Source organism: Nycticebus coucang, chromosome 21, assembly GCF_027406575.1.
Source record: "Nycticebus coucang isolate mNycCou1 chromosome 21, mNycCou1.pri, whole genome shotgun sequence".
Classification (NCBI taxonomy): Eukaryota; Metazoa; Chordata; class Mammalia; order Primates; family Lorisidae; genus Nycticebus; species Nycticebus coucang.
The window spans coordinates 47,746,140-47,764,538 of record NC_069800.1 but is presented as its reverse complement, the minus strand read 5'-3'; positions in this window follow the sequence as shown (position 1 = coordinate 47,764,538).

Sequence of the window (18,399 nt, the reverse complement as noted above, 5' to 3'; positions counted from 1 at the left end):
CAGAGGGTAGACAGTGACCCCGTGTGACACCACAGTGGGCGGCAACGGTAAAACTTGTGGAGCTTGGTAAGCCCATGCAGAGGGTTTAAACTTAAGCGCAAGGGATTTAAACTTGAGGGCACCGAAGGGTTTTCATTTGGTTGAAACTAGGAAGATTTGCATTTTAGAAAGATTACCTTGACATTTGGGTGGGGCACAGATGGTGGGCGCTAAACTAGAGGCAGGAATGGCCTTTTCAGAAGCTGATAGAGTCATGTAGGAGTGAGGTGTTGAAAGAGGGGAGTTACTGTGCTGCCCATTTTGGCACGGAGGAAAACCAAGGTCTGGGAAATAGAGATGAGACCACTGATCCAAGCTACTCCTTGGAGACAGGAAAGGCAAGAGAGTGACGTCAAGGTTGATATCTGGGTTTCTGAGTAGTGAGGCTATGATGGGAAACCAGAAGCCTGTGGAGGGGAAGATGATGAGTTCACAGTCATTCAAGTTGACCTGGAGAAGCATGTGGGGTATAAAAATGGGGATGCCCAAGGTGAAGTGGACAGCCAGTTCTGAGCTTAGAAGAGAGGTAAGGGCTGGAGGTAGAGTTAGGCAGGAAACAAGTTCCCTGTGAGCCTCAGGATACCCATCTGTAAAATGGGGATGTAATTTATTTCCAGAGTTAGTGTAATGACTAGATAATATAACATGTTAATTGTGGCTAGCATTGCGCTGACACACAGTAGGTGTTCACCGAGCGCTGGTTCTTTTCTTTAGAGGCTCCGTCACCCCTGTTTTTCGCATGACCAAACCCATCAAGGTCTACTATTTCCTCCTCCAGTACCCACAGAACCCACCATCTGTCCTCCCAAAGTCCTCAGTGCAGTGACAGGGAGATGTTTCCGGAAGCAGTTATAGGAAGGGGGAAGGGGGTAGACTTAGAGCAGAAAGAAGGTGAGTAGAGAGGACTCTAGCCTGGGAGGCAGGAGGATAGGCTACTTACCCCAACTTGACCACCAGCTCCCTCAGTAAACCTTGCTCTGTTCTAAGCCTCAGTTTCTCCCCCAGTTCAAGAAGTCTTCCCACTGGGCTCTTTCCTATTTCTGTCCCCACCTCCTTCTCTCTTGTCTTCTCTTGACCCACAAAAGGCATCACTTCCTTGAAGACTTGGCTCACTCGGAGCCTTCCTGGGGCAGAAGGCCAGAATCCTGACAAGATTAAGAAGAGATTTTGGACCTGGACCAGGCTAGGAAAACAGGAAACGATGACGAACCAAACTTCCCTCCTTCAGGGAGTTGTTTCTTCCAGTGCTCCTGTAGTGAGTTTTCTGGGTACATGGCAATCTTTCCCTGTCATGTTGTGCCCAGCCTCTGGCCCTCTCCTGGCCCCCCACCACTTGGTGCACCAGCAGGCATAGAGCTCATCCAACAGGCTCGCTCCTGTGTCCACTTGTCCGACTGCACCAAACTTCTAGAAAGCAGGAGGAATGCAGACATATCATGACTGAGTGTTCCATGGAGGAGCTTTCTATCAAGCCTCTCTGCAGCTCCCTAGGGTAAGGAGTGTTCGTTCTATTTTGCAGCTGTGACAACTGAGGCTCAGGGAGGCCACCCAAGGTCACCCTGTGTTTGGTGTTGGGTTCAGAAATGGAAGGGGTTGGAAGGGAGAAGTATGTCTTATCAGTGAAGAGGATAGTCTTTGGAGGCTGATGAACCATTCTGGGTTTGAATTATGACTCTGCCACTTACTGCCTCTGGAATTTGGGCAAGTTCCCAGTGGGAGGCGGCATGGGGAGAGCACGGGCTGTGGAATCAGATGTCGGTTCCACCATCTGCTAGTTATGTGACCTTGGGCAAGTTCCTTTGCCTCTCTGCTCTTCAGCTTCCACAGCTGTTAAACAGGGTAAGAATAGCTCCTACCTCATCAACTTGCTGTGTGGATTAAACGTGATAATCCATGGGGAACGTTTAGCACGGCGTCTGGCCCATCATGGTCTGGCTCCATCCAGGTTAGCTCTGGAATGAACGCAGACCTTGCTGACTCTGACTACCATCTGCTTTCCCTGCCTGTCACCTGTCACCCTGGTGGCTTGCTCAGCCCTTGGCATGTCATGGGTGCTCACTGGCTTACCGACTGAAGGAGTAGTTGGGAATTGACTCCATTTCTGAAAACAGGCTTCTGACAATGTGTGGGAGTAGGATTCTGGAGGAAGGTGATTTTCAGGAGTTCCCCAACCAACCAGCATGATTTTTGCATGCTAGTATGAACTTTAGAATATTTCCAGAATGGGTTTTCCCTTTCTCTGATTGCATCTTATGTAATCAAAAGTACACCTGTACTCACACCTATAGAAGCAAACTGTACTCATTGTGATCTGCTCAAACTACACATATGACCAATGTAGAGTGTAAACGTCCTAAGGAACCATGCCTCAGAAGAGTTGCTCACTGTTGATCTGTGACAGTCCTTCTGGACTTTTCCTATGCCTATATGTCATTTCTGGGCATGGCAGGGTGCCTGGCTCTGTATTAAACACTGCGGATCCTGAAGAAGTGGCAATGACTGTGTGTACCTTAGGGACAGGCACAGTTGGGGCCGGACACAGAATTCACAGAACACTTAAATAGCAGCTAAAACCTTTACGGCACCAGTGACTCACTTGATCAACACATACTTAATATTTGGGTCACGGAGACCCGGAAATGATGAATCAAGGCCCTACCTGGTTTCAGAGTGAAACCTGAACTTGAATTGGCAAAGACAGTCCCTGGTGTACTTGCCCCCTCACTGTCTGCCTGTTAACTAAGCCTCAATACCAGGGCAGAATAAGTGACGTGGCCTCGATTCCCAGAGAGTAGAGCTTTCCTGCCTCATTTGCTGTTTGTAGATAGGGACTGGAACTGAAAGAGCCAGACAGCCTGCACTTGCCCCGGGTGGTTTCTATGATCTTGGGTGAGTCATTCCCTTCTCTGAGCCTCAGATTCTTCATTTGAAGACTGGGGAGAACCTTCCTGCCTTGAAAGGCACATTGCTTCATTCATTCATTCATTTGTAAAAAATTGGCATTTCATAAGAGTGTGGAGGGATTACTCAATAAACTCGGCCACCTTGGAGAAAAAGAATTAGGTCTTTTGGTAGACTGTATTATTGTTCAGCAAATATTTACTTTCTCCAGCCCTCCCCACTGTGGGAGGAATAGACTTCCTCACCCTGTTGATACTGCACTTGGCCATGTGACTGGTTTTGGCCAAAAAGATACGTGTGGAAGTGGCAAGGGCCAGCTCCAAGACAGACTATTTCCATCTATTTGTCTTGAGCAACTGTCCTCAGCCATGAGAACCATGAATACCAGACAGTGGAGGCTCCTTCAGCCTGGACTTGGAATGAGAGAATATGTAAAGCAGTCACATACTCAACCACAGCCTGGAGCCCCACCCAGCCAGGCCCAGGGGAGGGGACCTGCTAAACTCAGCTGACCTACAGACCCCTGAACGAGACGTGAATGTTTACTGTTTTAAGCACTGAGTTTCTGGAAGTTCTTTATTTTTTTATGCAGCACTGGCACAGCAAAATCTGCCCAATGTGGATAGCTCTAGCTCACTCCTTACACGGACTTTAGCCTGGGTGTCAGGGAAGGATTCTCCGAGTAGGTGATATTTCACCTGAGATCTGAATGTGTAGAAGGAGCTGAGCATGTGGCCATCTGGGGGAGAAAGGTTCCAGGCAAAGGAAGCAGCAATGTCACGGGCCTGAGGCTGGAGGAGACGTGGCCTGTCAAGGCTAGAAATGAGGCTGGTGGGGTGGATGGTCTAGTCATGGAGAGGGAGAGAGGGGGTGAGCTCCAGCTTCAGATGTGCCTAGGACACCCCACCTTTCCACTTGAGTATCTCTCAGTCACTTCCAACTCAGGGCGTCTGAGCTCATGGTCTTCTCCCAAACCTGTTTGGCCTTCCTCATTTCCCCATCTCAGTCAATAAAACCACCATCCCTCTACCCAGTCCCCAAGCAGAAAAGCCGCCCCTCATCCTTAACTCCCCCCCCCTCAGCCCCTTGTCCGGTGTGTCTTCAAAGCCTGCCAGTGCCATCCAGTCATTTTCTTGTGCACCCACCTCTCTCCACTTCCACTCTTGCCTGGACACCAGCCATAGCCACATCTCTGGCCTCCCTGCCTTCTTTCTTAACTCTCCTGACCCTCCACATGGCAGCCAGTGGTCTTATTTAAAAACAAATCATCCCTCAATTATTGAGTGGATAAACAAACTGTGGTACACCCATAAAATGGAATATTATTCAGTAATAAAAGAAGGAACGTGCAAAGTTCTGAGATGGATGGTGGGGTGGTGTTTGCATAGCAATGTGAATATACTTAATTCCACTGAACTGTACACTTAGAATGTTGCCAACTTTATGTTATGTATATTTTATCATATGCACATACACATTAGAAATGAGTTTTCAAGCCAAGAAAACTCATGGAGGAGCCCTAATTAAATATGGCTAAGTAAAAGGAACCAGGCCAAAAAGTCTTCATATTATATAATTCCATCTATATGACATTCTGGAAAAGGCAAAACTATAGAGGACAATGCAAAGATTAGTGGATTCCAGGAGTGGAGTGTCAGTGGGAGCAGGGGTGGACAGGGGAAGTATGAACAGGGGAAACATGGGGTATTTTTAAGGCTGCAAAACTATTCTGTATGTTACTATAATAATGAGTCCATGTCATTATACAATTGTCAAAACCTAATGAACTGTACAACACAGAAAGTGAACCTGTGGCTCATGCCTGTAACCCCAGCACTTTGTGAAGCTGAGGCAGAAGAATTGCTTGAGGCCAGGAGTTTGAGACCAGCCTGGGCAACAGTGAGACCCCATCGCTACAAAAAATAAAGAAATTAACCAGGTGTGGTGGCATGTGCCTATATCATATGCATACTTGGGAGGCTGAGGTGCGAGAGTTGCTTGAGCCCAGGAGTTCAAGGTTATAGAGAACTGTGATTGCACCACTGCACTCTAGCCTGGGCAACAGAGCAAGACCCTATCTCCAAAACAAAACAAAACAAAACAAAGTGAGCCTTAATATAAGCTATGAACACTAATCAATTAAAAAAAAAAACCACACAGATAAAAATAAGGAGTCTCAAGTAATTTCATTACTCCTGTGTTTAAACCTCTCTCTGCTGGCTCCCTGACCTGCCCTAGAACGTTCGTTCCTCTCTGTTCCCTGGTTCACCCCTATTCATTCTTTAGAGCTCAGCTTGAATGTCCCTACTTCAGATAAGTCATCCTTCCTTCCCCAAACGAGATCTGTCCCCCTCATTTTCCTTCCCCGTAGATTCTGCCCTTCTATTCTGCAGCATTTACACAATTGTACTTAGACAGCTAATTGTTTGCATTTATTTGAACAGTGTCTGTTTAGTAAGCCCCCTTTAGGTGGGGACTGTGTCTTGCCTCTAGCACTTAGCTAGTGCCTGGTATATAAAGGAGCTCAGTAAATATGTGATTAGAAATAGTTTGAAATAAAGGGTCATGCCCTATATGATTCTATTTATATGAAATATACAGAATTAGCAAATTAATAGAGACGGAAAACAGGTTTGGGGTTGCTAAGAACTGGGGATGGGGACAATGACCAATGATTGCTCAATGAGTATAGAGATTTATTTTCTGGGTGATAAAAATGTTTTGGGACTTGATGGATGTGGTATTTGTGCAACAGTCTCAATGTATCCAAAACCACTGAACTCTATATATTTGGTTAATTTTCTGTTACTTGAATCTCACCTCAATTAAAAACAGTTTGTAGGGGCGGCGCCTGTGGCTCAAGGAGTAGGGCATCGGTCCCATATGCTGGAGGTGGTGGGTTCAAACCCAGCCCCGGCCAAAAACCACAAAAAAACCCCAAAAACACAGTTCGTAGTATTTTTTGAGTTTTATTTTATTTTTAATGGGTACATATCAACTGTACATATTTTGGGGGTATAATGTGATGTTCCCATATATGTGTACATGTGTAATGATAAGATCAGGGTAATTAGCAGATCCATCACCTCAAATATTTATCATTTCTTTGTGGTGAGAACATTCAAAATCCCCTCTTTTAGTTATTTTGAGATATACGATACATTATTGCTAACTATAGTCACCTGATTACGCAATAGAGCACCAGATTTCTCTAACTTTGTACCCACTGATCAACCTCCCCCCACCTCCTCCCTGCCCTCTCCAGCCTCTTGGTCACCCCTGCTGTTGGTCTCTATTTCTGTGGGATCATGTGGTATTTGTCTTTCTGTGCCTGGGTCTTTTTTTTTTTCTTTTGAGACAGAGTCTCACTTTGTTATCCTGGCTGGAGTGCTGTGCGTCATAGCTCACAGCAACCTCAAACTCTTGGGCTCAAGTGATTCTCTTGCCTTAGCCTCCCAAGTAGCTGGGACTATAGGTACTCAACACAACGCCTGGCTAGTTTTTGAGACGGGATCTCTGCTCTTGTTCAGGCTGTTCTCAAACTCCTGAGCTCAGGCCATCCACCTGCCTTGGCAAGCGTGCCTGGCTCTTTTCACTTTACATAATGTTCCCCTGGTTCATCCCAGATCTCACCAATGACAGTCTCATTCATTTTTATGGCTGAATAGTATTCCACGGTGTATATATATCACATTTTCTTCCTCTGTTCACTCGCTGATAGACACTTGGGCTGATTCCCTATCTTGGCTATTGTAAACAGCGCTGCAGTGAACAGGGAAGTGCAGGTGCCTCTTTGAGATACTGGTTTCACTTCCTTTGGATGTGCACCTAGCAGTGGGATTGCTGAATCATACGGTAGTTTTATTTTCAATTTTAGGGGGAACTGCCATGCTGTTTTCCATGACGGCTGAACTTACACTCCCATCAGCTGTGTGTAAGGGTTCTCTTTTCTCCACATCCTTGCCAACACTTGTTATCTTTTTGATAACCGTGATTGTAACTGGAGTGAGGACATCTCTCATGATGGTTTTACACTTTCCTGACGATTCGTGATGTTAACTATTGTTTCATGTATCTGTTGTCCATTTACATGTCTTCTTTTGAGAAATGTCTATTCAGATCTTTCACCCATTTAACAAAATTAAGAAAATTTTTCTTTTGTTGTGGTGACCCGGAGAACTTCCATTCTGCCCATTTAAAAATCAGATTATTTGGGGTTTTTTTGCTGTTGAGTTATTCAAGTTCCTTTCCTTATATAATCTGGAAATTGACCTCTTGTGAGATGCATAATTTGCAGATATTTTCTCCCATTCTTTGGGTTGGCTCTTCGCTCTGTTGATTGTTTCCTTTGCTGTGCAGAAGCTTTTTAGTTTGATGCAATCCCATTTGTCTGTTTTTGTTTTTGTTGCCTATGCTTTTGAGATCTTATCTAAAAGATCCTTGCTGGGACCAACGTCAAGAGCATTTACCCTACATCTTAGTTGGTGTTATGTACCTCTATCAGAAGGCACATTCAGTATTTGAAAAAATTGTTTCAGGTTACTTTGAGGGTACAAAGAATTAGGTTACAATTTTTGCATTTTTTAGGTAGACTCCCTCTTTTTTTTTTTTTTTTTTTCAGTTTTCGGCCAGGGCTGGGTTTGAACCCACCACCTCTGGCATATGGGGCTGGCGCCCCACCTCTTTGAACCACAGGTGCCGCCCTGGACTCCCTCTTATAATTGTGTTCCAATCTCAAAAGGTGTGCCATACCCCCTAATTGTGCCCATTAAGTGGGAGCACTCTCATCCCACACCCTCCTCCCCTCTCCCCACTTCCTTATTCCCCCACCCCCTACCTTGAATTGATTTGAGTTTTTTTCTTATGTGGGCATGTATCAGATTGTCTACCAGTTCATATTAAAATTGAGGACATTGTATTCTTGCTTCTCCATTCTTGTGATCCTTTACTAAGAAGAATGTGTTTCAACTCCATCCAGGTTCATACAAAAGATATAAAGTCTCCATCTTTTGTAATGGCTGAGGTATTCCATGGTATACATATACCGCAGCTTGTTAATCCATTCCTGGGTTGGTGGCCATTTAGTCTGTTTCCACATTTTGGTGATTGGAAATTGAGCTGAGATAAACAGTCTAGTGCAGATGTCCTTATGATAAAAGGACTTTTTTCCTTCTGGGTAGATGCCTAGTAATGGGATCACCTTCAGTATTTTGATCTCTCATTCTGTGAAATTCCTAGCCATTGACAATTATGGCCTAGATGTGCTGTGTCATTAAACGGTTGTAAAATATAAAAGGTAAAACTCTAAAAATTTTCTTCTCATTAGCTGAAATATTTTCTATGAAGGGCAACTTCATAGAAATTATTTGGTTACATCGAGACACGGTTCATACAGGAGAAGTAGGAAAATTGCTTGATTCTTTCCTTTTATTTACCGATTTTCAAAATAATGAGTTGGTTCCTTAACATGCTCAAAGGCAATTGAATGAAGTTTTCCTTTCTTTATTTATTTTTCTTAAAGAAAATTTTATAAAAATATAAATGACATAATGTAACATAAATTGCACGTATTTAAAGTATACAATTTGATAATAGGCATTATAAAAGGAATAATGTTACTATTATCATTGTTTTGACCCAAGGATGGCTTCATAATACCTAGTCATTAAAGACAATTCAGAAAAACAGGAAATTATAAAAAAGAAGTTGCTTGTAATTGACACACAATACATATTGATGGAGTATAGTGACATGTTTTAAAACATATGTATTAATACAATGTGTAATGATAAAATCAGGGTGTTTAGCAAATCGGTCACCTGTTTTCTTTCTTTCTTTTTTTCCTCGAGACAGGGTCTTACTCTGTCACCCAAGCTGGAGTGTGGTGGTGGAATCATAGCTCACTGAAGCCTTGAATTCCTGGGCTCAGGTGATCTTCCTACCTCAGTCTCCCGAGTAGCTTGAAGTACAGGGACGTGCCACTATACCGGCTATTTTTCTTTTTGTAAGAAGAGGTGAGATCTTGTTATGTTGCCCAGACTGGTCTTGAACTCCTGGCCTGGCCTCCCAAAGTTCTGTGATTACATGCAGGGGCCACTGTAGGCCTCTCTCTCTCTTTCTTTTTGGGTATCATTATAAACTTATGGATTTTAAACCTGTTTTATATTAAACTTTACTGATGCTTCAACTGTCTCATCTTTGGCCAGCAAGAGCCTTTCAAATTGACTTTTAGTCTTTTTGACATGACCCTATAGCTTCATTGCTTTCTAGAATGACAAAATCTTCCAGGTTCATCTTGTACATCTTTTGACCAAATTAGCCATTTCTCTGAGGAGCCTGGTTCTTTTATGGGAAATAGTATTTCAATATTTTGTAATCTTTTCTCTAGGGGTGCTCATAGCTACTGCATTGGCAATGGCTTCTAGGCCTTTTTAGTGGGTAGAACTAGAAAAAAAAACATTTTAAGAGACCTTGGAGTTCAAAATGGTATTTTCAATTTCATTAAAAATTATAATACTTTATTGTCTTTGGTTTCATGTTTGTATTTCTTTTCTCTTATGCCAAGAATCTTGATTTTTAATGGCAGTTGCATTAGAATTACTTGCTTTATCCAATAATGTATAAAATGACAATTAGTATTAATAATGTGATTATGAAAAACATTTTAAGATTAAAAATGTTTTGGTTTTGTAGTTCTTCGTGTGCTTTGGATATATCCTGATGGGAATGTACAAATTACTGTGTTTAAAGTCATTCGAAATAATTCTTTTCTGAGCCACTTACACCATCAGTGTAATCCATAGTTTGATAGATTTTTTTCATTTTGCTTTCAAATCTTAGGGATTACTGTATTTATAATTCAATTTTGTTTTAATAATTATGTAGAATACTTACATTGCTTCATAGCCGAATTTTCAAAATAAAGTATATTCAGGTTAAGTCCAGTTTCTACACCTGTCCCTTCTACTCTCATGTCTCCCTCTCTTGTGGGTGACCATTATGTAAAAAGATTTTTTTCTCCCAGGCTGGATGTGGTGGCTCACACCTGTAGTCCTAGGACTCTGGGAGTGGATTACTCGAGCTCAGGAGTTTGAGACCAGCTTGAACAAGAGCAAGGCCCTGTGTCTACTAGAAATAGAAAAACTAGCCAGGTATCATGGCGGGCACCTGTAGTCCAAGCTACTCTGGAGGCTGAGGCAAGAGGATCACTTAAGCCCAAGAATTTGAGGTTCCTGTGAGCTGTGATGCCACGGAACTCTATCCAGGGTGACAGAGTGACACTCTGTCTCAAAAAAAAAAGGTATTTTTTTCTTCCATTAACAAAAATAAGTCCACGTACATTCATATCCCTTTTTTCTCCCATAAATGTTAGCACACCATATGCACTTTTCTTCTTTTGCTTCACCATAGCTTCTGAAGATCAGTCTACTATAGTAGAGTATAGAATTAGCTTCCATTCCTTTTTACAGTTGCATAGTACTCCATTTTGTAAATGTACCATGATTTATTCACTTGATTCCCTGCTAATGGATGTTTGGGTATTCCAGCCATTTGGTATTACAAAGCATGCTGCAGCAGACCGTCTTGTGTTACACTTTTGCTAGTGTATTTGTATTAGAAGTATAATGCTAGATACATGTGTATGTAATATTGTTTTTTGAAGTCCTAGCCTAAGAATACTTTCTTTTTAAAATTTTTGAAATATCAAATGTTTTTATTACATGAATAACTTTGTAATGCTGAAGTTGGGGCTTTTATTATTATTATTATTTTTTGTAGAGACAGAGTCTCACTGTACCGCCCTGGGGTAGAGTGCCGTGGTGTCACACGGCTCACAGCAACCTCCAGCTCTTGGGCTTACGCGATTCTCTCGCCTTAGCCTCCCGAGCAGCTGGGACTACAGGCGCCCGCCACAACGCCCGGCTATTTTTTTGTTGCAGTTTGGCCGGGGCTGGGCTTGAACCCATCACCCTCGGTATATGGGGCCGGCGCCCTACTCACTGAGCCACAGGCGCCACCCTGAAGTTGGGGCTTTTAGTTTGCCTCTCCCCCTGAATAGTGTTCATTGTACCCAAATAGGTAGGTTTTTACCCCTCTCTTTCCCTCTTTCATGATTCCCTACGATCTTTAAATCTCTTTGTGTCTCTGTGTGTGTGTATTAATTAACTCCCAATTATTATAGAGTACATGCAGTGTTTGTTTTTCCATTTCAATTAGGATAATGGTCTCTCGTTCCGTCTGAATTGCTGCAAGAGACATCATTTCATCCCTTTTTATGGCTCGGTAGCACTTTATGATATACACATGTATGTGTGTGTACCATAAAGTGATACATATGTGTGTGTCACGTTTTCTCAGTCCACTCATAGATTTATAGGCATGTAGGTGGATTCCACAACTTTGTGATTGTGAATTGTGCTGTGATAAACATTTGAGTGCAGATGTCTTTTTGATAAAACTAATTCTTTCCCTTTTGGTAGATACCTAGCAGTCGGATTGCTGGCTTTAATGGTAGGTTTCCATTTATTTCTTTGAGGAATCTCCAGACTGTTTTCCATAAAAGTTTTACTTATTTGCAGTCCCATCAATAGCGTACAAGCATGTCTTTCTCTCTGCATCCATGCCACAATCTTTTTTTGTTTTTTTTTTTTTTTGAGACAGAGCCTTGCTATGATGCCCTTGGCATCACAGCTCACAGCAACCTCCAACTCTTGGGCTTAAGTGATTCTCTGGCCTCAGCGTCCCTAGTAGCTGGGACTATAGGCACCCGCCACAATGCCCAGCTATTTTCTTGTTGTAGTTGTTATTGTGTTTAGCAGGCCCAAGGCTGGATTTGAACCGCCAGCCCTGGTGTATGTGGCTGGCATCCTAACCAATGAGCAATGGTGCCAAGCCATGAATCTACTTTTTTAAAACTTTTTTATAATAGCCATTCTGAGAAGGATAAGGTGATATTTCATTGTAGTTTTAATTTGCATTTCCTTCGTGATTAGTGGTGTTGAGCATTTCTTCATATACCTATTATCCATTTGTTTATCTTCTTTTGAGAAACTTTTGTTCATATCTTTTGCCCACTTTTTGTGGGGTTGTTTCTTACTGATTTGTTTGAGTTCTTTGTAGATTCTGGATATTACCCCTTTATCAGATGTGTGAATTGTGAATATTTTCTCCCGTTCTGTAGTCTGTCTTTTTCCTCTTTTATTTCCTTTGCTGTGCAGAAGCTTTTTAGTTTAACTGAGTCCCATTTATTTATTTTTGTTGTTGCTGTATTTGCCTTTGGGGTCTTAATCATAAGATTCATAAATTCTTTGCCTAAGCCAATACCTAGAAGAGGTTTTCCTATGTTTTCTTTCTTTCTTTTATAACTTATTTTTAATAGCAAAGTCTATCACAACTTTTTATTGTAAACTGACAATTTATAACTGTATAAATTTATGGGGTACAAAGTAATGATATAGTTTATGAATATAAAGTAGAATAATCAAATCATGCTAGTAGTTAATGTATCCATCACCTAACAAGAATACTTTCTGTGTGAGCTTTTTCTTTCTTTCTTTTTTTTTTTTTTTGTAGAGACAGAGTCTCACTTTATGGCCCTCGGTAAAGTGCCGTGGCCTCACACAGCTCACAGCAACCTCCAACTCCAACTCCTGGGCTTAAGCTATTCTCTTGCCTCAGCCTCCCGAGTAGCTGGGACTACAGGCGCCCACCACAACGCCCGGTTATATATTTTTTTTTGGTTGCAGTTTGGCTGGGGCCGGGTTTGAACCCGCCACCCTCGGTATATGGGGCCGACGCCTTACCGACTGAACCACAGGCGCCGCCCTTTTTTTATTTTTTTTTATTGTTGCAGTTTGGCCAGGGTTGGGTTTGAACCCACCACCCTCAGTATATGGGGCCAGCACCCCACTCATTGAGCCACAGGCACTACCCCCTGTGTGAGCTTTTTCATACTGCCTCTCTGTGACTTAGTTTATCATTTGCAAAAAGAGAGTAATAACAGAGGGTTGGGCGTGGTGCCTGTAGCTCAGTGGTTAGGGCACCAGCCACGTACATTGAGGCTGCCAGGTTCGCATCCAACCTGGGCTTGCTAAACAACAATGACAACTGCAACCAAAAATAGCCAGGTGTTGTGTGGGTATCTGTAGTCCCAGCTACTTGGGAGGCTGAGGCAAGAGAATCGCTTAAGCCCAAGAGTTTGAGGTTGCTGTGAGCTGTGGCGCCATGACATTCTACCGAGGGTGACATAGTGAGACTGAGTCTCAACAAAACAAACAAACAAACGAAAGTGTTGTTGGGTAGATGAAATGGACTAGGGGTTTTAAAGTGTTTAGAACATGCCTGGTACATAGGAAGTGTCAAATAAATGTTAGCTCCTTTTAAAATTATTAACAGGGGACAGGAAGTTTGGGGGTATGTGGGCAGGTGGGGACAATATAGGTCTTTGAGAGGGCTTCTGCACCTGTTTCCTGTAGGAGTGGCGGGAATAATGTAACCCAGAGCTGAAATTTGGAGATTAAAGAAAAGATTAAATGAAAAGGACAGAGACTAATAGCTGAATTACAGCATAGACAGAGACCCCTAAGGTACAACTTTCCCTTTTCCCAATCCATGGGTGCTGGCTACCTGCTCTGACCTGTCTCAGACTTAGATGCACTCTGGGCAAAGAGAGGAAGGAAGCCGTCACTTGACGGCATTTGCCCTGAATTTATTTAAAGTAAATCTCTGCCCAGCAGGCAGGATGGGCACTTGACATAGAAATGAACTTTGTTTATAGAAAAATAAGGCGTCCTATATATTTGTTTCATATGAGTTTATGGCCTATGAAATTCAAACCCATTGCCATGTTATTGACTGATAGCCTGAGGCACCAGAAGAAAAGGAAGAGTGGAAGGAAAGGAGGGAAAAAAGAAATATTGGGAGGCAGCTTTGCTCACTTTCCATGTGGGTCTAGAGCTGTGCTGTGCAATATGGTAGCCACTAGGCTCATGGCTACCATATTGGAAAACTTCAAGAAATTTCCATCATTGCAGAAAGTTCTGTTGGGCAGTGCTGGAAATGTTGACTGGATATACAGGGGCTGGTAGAAAGTAGACATTGGGCTAGAGAAGCATTCTAGTTTCCCTGTCTCTGTTGCCCAGTGATGTGGGCCCAGACTGGTCCTCTGAAAGTCCTGGACAGCTGCCTGCATCCAGGTGGCCATTCACCTGAACCCCTTTCTTTTCCAGGGAGCGTGTGCCTGACGCTCCAGCTCTTCCATCCTCTTCTCTTCAGCCTGTTTTCCCCAAAGTCCTGCCCTGGTTCTCAGCAGGCTGCCGTCCAGCTGGTCTCTTTGTCCTTCGTCAACTGTGCAGGTTGGATTAAGGTGTTGGGGGAGCTCCCGGGAGTTGGAAGAAGGCAGGGCACCCCCAGCTGGTTCTGCTGAGTCTCTGCTGGCTCACGTTTCCTGTTTGTAATAGCCAGGTGCCTGGGCCGATCAAGGGGTGCTGCAGAAGCCTGTCCCTTCCCTCCACCACTGTGTTTACTTTTGAAAAGGGGGAAGTGGAAGTGCTCAGTGTCTGTGAGCTGGGCTGACAGCACCTCCTGCCCAGCAGCCTTCCTGGCCTAAAACCACCGACTCGCAGTCCTGCTCAGGTGCCCACACTACCCCACAACAGCCCTGTCAAAGCCTTCCTCCAGAATTGCACGGTCTGGGGAACTGGGTGCAGAGTCAGAGGAAGCCCCCCTGCTCTGTGCTATTTGGTTCTGCAGAGAGGAAGTGAGCACCTCATTGCTTTCCAGATTCCATTCAATGAATATGTGTTAGTTACCTGCTCTGGGCCAGACCTTAAGGACACCAGGTGAGGCCCCTGTGCTTTGCACATCCACCTTAGTGGGAGAGACAAATAACAAACAGGAAAAGGGCTCATGCCTATAATCCTAATGCTTTGGGGGTTGCTGTGGGAGGATTGCTTGAGGTCAGTAGGCAGAGACCAGCTTGGGCAACACAAGACCCCGACTCTACAAAAACCACAAAAACTATCCAGGCCTGGTGGCACACACCTGTAGTCCCAGTTACTTGGGAGGCTGAGGTGGGAAAATCATTTGAGCCCAGAAGTTTGTGGCTGCGTTGAGCTGTCATTGTGCTTCCACACTCTAGCCTGGGCCAGAGTGAGACCCTGTCTCAAAAGAAACCCATAAAGGGTGCAGATTCTATACTGAAGGTTCTCCTGGGTTGGAGGGAGCTGGGAGTGCTAGGCAGGGAGAGGATGGGGAAGAGAGGGGACGTGTGAGCCTGACTGGGAGCTCCGTGAAGCCAGGGGCCAAACCTCATCGGGCACCTTTGAATCCTCAGTGCCTGCCCAGAGCAGGAACTTGGTAAGCATTGAATGAATGACATGTCGGACCAGTGCTGCCAAGACTTGCTTCTGTGGTCCCCACAGCTGCCCCCTGCTTCATAGTCCTGCCCTCCAGCCCCCACCCAGTCTGGCTTCAGGCAGCTCCATCCAGCCTAGTCTCCTCCGTTGGCAATTTGTCACTTGGAGACATCAAGCTGTCAGACACTGGAATGGCAGCAGTTACGCTCAGGGTAGTCTGGGCCCTCCCGCCAGGCAGAGCCTTCATGGAGCCATAGCTGGGTTTTGACCCTGGATCCACACGGAACTTTATCCTGGCTGAGTCCAGATTCCATCTAGCCACAGAATGGGCTCTAACCCTGGTTGCAGACTGAGACCCCACGTCCTTAAACAACATCCCTAATTTAAAATTTGCACTGTCATAACCTAGTGTCACTTAAAAGACTTTATTAAAGTGTAACATGCATTCAGATAAGTGCCCATATCACGAGAGTTTTCACAGACACATCCATGTCACCAGCACTTGTTGCTGGCACCCCAGAACCCTTCTCATGCTTCCTTCTACTCACCACCTCCCCCAAGTTATCCCTACTCCTATCGACATGTATTAGTTTTGACTGTTTTTTATACTTCTACTTATTTGAAATCATACTGCATATACTTTTTGGTGTCTGGCTTCTTTTGCTCAACGTTATGCTGGCACGATTCATCCATACGGCTGTGTGTGGTTGTTAATTGTTCTAGCACAGCCATTCCTCTCTATCTGTGGGTTCCACAGTCACGGACTCAACCACCCACAGCTCAAAAATATTTGGAAAAAAATTGCATATGTAATGAACATGTACAGACATTTTTCTTATCTTTACTTCCTAAACAATACAGCATAGCAACTATTCACATAGCATTTATATCATATTAGCAATCATAAGTAATCTAGGGATGATTTAAAGCATACAGGAGGATGGGCAGAGGTTACATGCAAATACTCTGCCTTTTTATATCAGGGACATGAGCCTCTGCAGATTTTGAGCCTCTGCAGATTTTGGTATCCTGGGGAGTACTCAAACCAACCCCGTGTGGATACGGAGGGACAACTGTATTTCATTGTATGAATTTATAGCACAATGTAACTATTCATTCTGTTGCCAATGAGCATTTAGATGTTTCTAGCTGGAATTTATTATAAATAGTGCTGCTGGATTGGGCAGCGAACCTAGCACTCTGGGAGGCCGAGGCAGGTGAATTGCTTGAACTCAGGAGTGTGAGACCAGTCTGAGAAAGAGAGAGACCCTGTCTCTCAAAACACCTGGGCATTGTGTTAGGTGCCTGTAGTCCCAGCTATTCGGGAGGCTGAGGCAGGAGGATGGCTTGAGCCCAAGAGTTGAGGTTGCTGTGAGCTATGATGCCATGACACTCTACCCAGGGTGACAGAGTAAGACTCTGCCTCAAAAAAAAAAATAATAATAATACTGCTGCTAGGGATCTTGTAGTACATGTCTTTTGGTGAATGTTGGTAGACATTTCTTTACCCAGATGTGAAATTGGTGAGTTATGGAGTATATGTATTTTTGTTTTTAGCTTCAGTAGATGCTAACAGATAGTTTTCTGAAGTGGTTGTACCAATTTATACGCCCACCCAGGGTATGGAAATTCTGCCGTCCCTGCAGCCCTACATTATCACCACAGGCTTTCTGTCTTTCCCATGTTAGACTTTAGGGATAGTGTGTCCTGGTTATATCACTGCAATGCAGATGAGCTTATATGTGGGTGCATTGATTTTATCATTATCACATAGAAATAATGTTAATAGAATTGGCCCTATTATCTTATTTTTTATTTTATTTTATTTTATTTTGAGACAGAGTCTCACTTTGTTGCCTTCAGTAGAGTGCTATGGTGTCATAGCTCACAGCAACCTCAAACTCTTGGACATAAGCCATCCTCTTGCCTCAGTCTCCCAAGTCGCTAGGACTACGGGCACCCACCACAACACCTGGCTATTTTTAGAGATGGGGTCTCGCACTTGCTCAGGCTGGTCTTGAACCTGTGAGCTCAGGCAATTCACCTACCTCAGTCTCCCAGAGTGCTTGGATTACAGGCGTGAGCCATCATGCCCAACCCTGTTATCTTATTATTAACATTGAGAAGAGATCCAGCTCTACACTTCTAAAACCCAATTAAATGATTTCAGTTATTTTAGCAGAAATTTATAAATCTCCTACACTTATAAACTCATAACAACTACTTCTACCACTTACCTGCTTACTCTTAGTAACCCTTATCTGAACAGGCATTTCATAGTACTTTTTCTTGGAAGATTCACCGGGAAGTAACTGTTTGCTAGCCTTGGGTTAAGCATTTTACCTTGGGCCTTTATTGAGGAGAATTATAAAAAACAACCTTAGGAAACTGGTCGCTGGATTTACGGTCAGTATCTTTCTCCGGACAGTGTTCATTCTGTCCAATGGCCTTTCTGTGAGCCACAGAAGAAATGTATTCCACGTTTTAATAATAGGAATAGGTGTTTTTTCTTTGGGAGAAACTGTTCCACTTTTAACTGACAGGCCTTATGAATCATGTGATGGATCATGTTTCCCTTTTTGCAATGGGTGCTAGGAAGCTCAGGGTTAGATTTGTGGCCCATGGATTCTAAGTACCTAGGACTCTGTACGCTGTGTGGTTGGACCAGCCTCATTCCGGATTGCTCTTAGCTTTCTTTCTTCCATTTTCCCTTCATCCCTATTTCTTCATCTTACCATTTTTTTTTTTTTTTGTAGTTTTTGGCCAGGGCTGGGTTTGAACCGGCCACCTCTGGCATTTGGGGCCCGTGCCTTACTCTGTTGAGCCACAGGCACCACCCCACCTTACCATTTTTTACTTTTTCACCCTTAAATGGTTAGTTTTTGGGGTAGCCATCTCAGGAATATTGAAATGAGAGTGATAGAGCTATCTTTGAGATTTAAATGATGGGGTCAGCCCAGCTTATTTAGAGAAAAGAAGTACGAAGTCTCCAGGTGGAGAATGAACAACTTCCAGGCCACCAGTATTTGGTTGTGACCTATATTTTCATGTGGTCTCTAGCAGGGCCTCCATTCCCCAGCATGGACTCCTCTCCACACTTCTG